A 3,549-nucleotide genomic window follows, 5' to 3' on the forward strand; every position below is an offset into this window, starting at 1 on the left:
ATACACCGCCATGCCCAGTTTATGCTGAGGTTGGAGCCTAGGGCTTCATGCATGCTGAGTTACAATTCCAGTTACAATTAGCCTCACCTCCTTGGTTCAGCTCCGCAGGCACCTGCTAGGGAAACTGAAGATTACCTGGTGGGCAGCGAGGGTACTTTGAGAAGGGCCGGGAACCTGCTCAATCTGGTGGGTAAGAGGTCTCTTTCAGGATGGCCTGGGCTCTCCTTCCTCTGGGCATCCCTAGACCCCTTGTACATGTTCTCTTATGAGTCATTCACCCCAAATTTGAATGGATTACTTATTCTTTCCCCATGACACTGCAAGCTCCCCAGTGCAGATCAATAACTCATTCCTATATGTGCGATGGGTCCCTATTGAATGCCAGGTGCACGGTAGTTTTCAGGAGTAGGTGCGGAATGAGCTAACACTAACCAACTTAGGCACAGATGAGCTGGATGTCTCCTGTAGGACAAGCAGGCGCTTGGACTGAGGCCTCAGATCAGAGGGAATGCCTCTTGGAAGAAAAAATAGCATCCCTTCATCCCATGTCCATTGACGCTTTTGAACCTGCTTCCCTTCCCTTAGGACAACCGAGAATGGCTTACCCATTTTCCTCCAGACCATCTGTGTACCTCCATCATCCATCATCCATCTACCAGCCCAAGGCCTGGGGTGTGTTGGAGCAGGCTCATACTGGCCCATGAGAGCACCAAATGTTGCTGTCAGCACCTTAGGGATGAGTTGCAGACTGACTACTCAAGATGGGGGCAGGAGAGTGGGTGGAAGCAGCAAGCTCCACAGGCCAAGGCTTTCTCCTGCAGGGACAATCAGGTGCCAGGCTCCCACACGCAAATGTTTGCAAGCCACTCACTCACCTACAAACTGTCTATATTTACTCCTTCTTCCTTCCTTCGTTCTACTCTCCCTTCCTCTCCCCTGCCCTCCTCTTACCTCCTTTTCCACTTATTTTATCAATTATATATCTGTTTAGCCATCCATCCATCCATCTATCCATCTATCCATCTATCCATCCATTCATCCATCCATCCACCCATCCATCCATCCACCCACCCACCCACCCATCCATCCATCCATCCATCCATCCATCCATCCATCCATCCATCCATCCACTCATCCATCCATCCATCCATCCATTCACTCACCCATTTCTATTCATATGTATCTTTTTGATTTCTTTCATCCATCCATGGAGGCTTTGTTTTGTTTGGATGGTGGGTTTTGGACTTTTGTTTATTTTTTGGTCTGGGCTTCTGTCCTAAGGCTCAGATTACTTCTTGGATCTCTGGGAGGCAGGCGTATGGAACGCTAAGGACCAGAAACAGCGATTGGATCGTCAGGAACTTTTCTTCTGTCTTTTCTTGCTCTTCTTCCCTTTTCGTTTTCCTTGTCTGGTCCCTGGGGATGAGGGAGACTCCCAGGGGATGAGGAGGGGGCCCGTCTCCACCAAAAGACCAGGACAGCCTCCTCCTTTCCCTCCTGGCTTCTCCTAGACCTCAGGTAAGAGTGCAGTCTGTGATGTTGGCCTGGCCTTCCCTCCCCCATTTCTTCTTTGCCTCTTCATTTTTTCCTTTCTCTTTTTCATTTTCACTTTGTTTTGTTTGGATTTGGTGTGGCTGGGGGCTGGAACTTACTGTGTAGACTAGACTCAAACTTGTGGCAATCTTTCTGCCTCTACCTCACAAATGGCTAAGATTACGACCCTGAGCCATTACATAGACTCGAGTCCAACTTTTTGACAATAGGTTCTCCAACCCAGAAATCTTCATGAGTTCTTAGGTAAGCCATCAGTGAGTTCAAATAATAGGGGTTTCCAAGAGGCTCCAGGACAGGAACAAACCAGTACTTCCACCTCCAACATACATTCACACACACACACACACACACACACACACACACACACACACACACACACCCTCTTAACTCTAGCTACTGTGTAAGCCAAGTGTGTCTGCCCTGTTCCCAGGGCTGTGATCAAAAGGAGTAGCTGTCAGCCTCTTGAGTCAAGGGGTGGGGTTCCCAGGGTTTAACTTGCATTTGAGGGGAAGGAAAGGAGACCCTTCCCCTGCATTCACCTCAGAACCTTGTACCCCAGCCAAACACACAGTCTACCCCAATCTATCCATCACTGGGGGGAATGGGGGCATTCCAGTACTCTGTGGGGCAGCTGTTTCTAGGTGTCCTGTAAGAACAGAAGGTTCTGCTGCTTGCCTAGGGCCTGGGGGAAGAGGAGAACTGGAAGTTCTCATGTCTCTAGAGTTATCCGAGTCCCACACTGTACTGCCTCATTTTGGAGGTTATTATATATGGCCCAGCCCTGCGAAGGCAGGCAGGTTTTTTCTGAGTCGCACGGCACACTGCTGTAGAGAAGGGTGGGCGAGAGTGAGGTGTTTGGCTCTGAGGACCCTCCGCCTGGCTGCCGTTGCTCAGATTCCTCTTATTACCATGTCTCTGGCTCAGAGACCCCGAGCAACTTCTGACCCCTGAGGAGATACCTAAGGCCAGTGTGTGTACTCTCTCAGGGCCATGGGCACAGAAAAACCTCCAACGACTGTGTTCTAGTGAGATATTTAGGTGTTTCCAAGAAGCAGGAATAGAAGGAGAGACTGAACAGTCTCCACAGCCCCAGACTCCAGTCTCAGTCCTGTGATGGGTTGGAGCCAGATACCTTTTAGCATCTGTGTTTCTTCTCTGTCAGAAGCACAGCTGAGGGGCTGTGAGGGGGCTCAGGGGGTGAAGTGTTTGCCTGCAAGCAGGAGGACCTGGGTTCAAGCCCTAAACCATGCAGAAGCTAGATGTGGTGTCTGTGTCTGTTGTCCAATTTCCAAGAGGCAGGCAGATCCAATGGCCAGCTCCCGTGGTTAGTAAGAGACGCCATGGGGGTGGGGGGGAGGGAGTGATGAGCCATTGAGAAAGATGTTGGGAACAAGAAACACTCACACACACACACACACACACACACACACACACACACACACGCACGCACGCACGCACGCACGCACGCACGCACACGGGTAGGGAGGATTAAATAAACGCAGACATGTAAAGTACCTAACACATCGCTTGCAAATTGGTAAGAATCAGTCCTGTTCAAGTCCTAACCTCCAAATCAGACCCAGCGCACAGCTAGTTTCCGCGGCATGTGCTGTCCCAGGGTGGAGGCTTTCCTTTGATATCCAGCCCGCAAATTACAAGGCGATTTGGCTTGTGTGACCCAATTAAGAGCCTTCTGTCCCATGGACCTCCTTGGACACCTCACCTTCTGCCTCCAGGGGCACTGGCCGCCTCAAAGCCTGCCCACCTGTGAGGAAAGAGGCTCCGCCTTCCTGCTAGAAGGGCTTCAGATAGAAGCAGTCGAACTGGTTGTCAATGGTGGGAAGCAATAAAACTGGGAGAAAAAACACTTCTTTAAAATCCCAGGCTGGGCGCGAATGTGCAGGCGTGGCCCAGGTAATTAGCCTCTTTGCCCGCCTGTCTCTGGGCCCGTTGTGTTAGGTTGCTCCTCCTATGGCCCCTCCTCCTGCCCCACCT

This window comes from Mesocricetus auratus, unplaced genomic scaffold (genome assembly GCF_017639785.1).
Source record: "Mesocricetus auratus isolate SY011 unplaced genomic scaffold, BCM_Maur_2.0 Super-Scaffold_100022, whole genome shotgun sequence".
NCBI classification, from domain to species: Eukaryota; Metazoa; Chordata; class Mammalia; order Rodentia; family Cricetidae; genus Mesocricetus; species Mesocricetus auratus.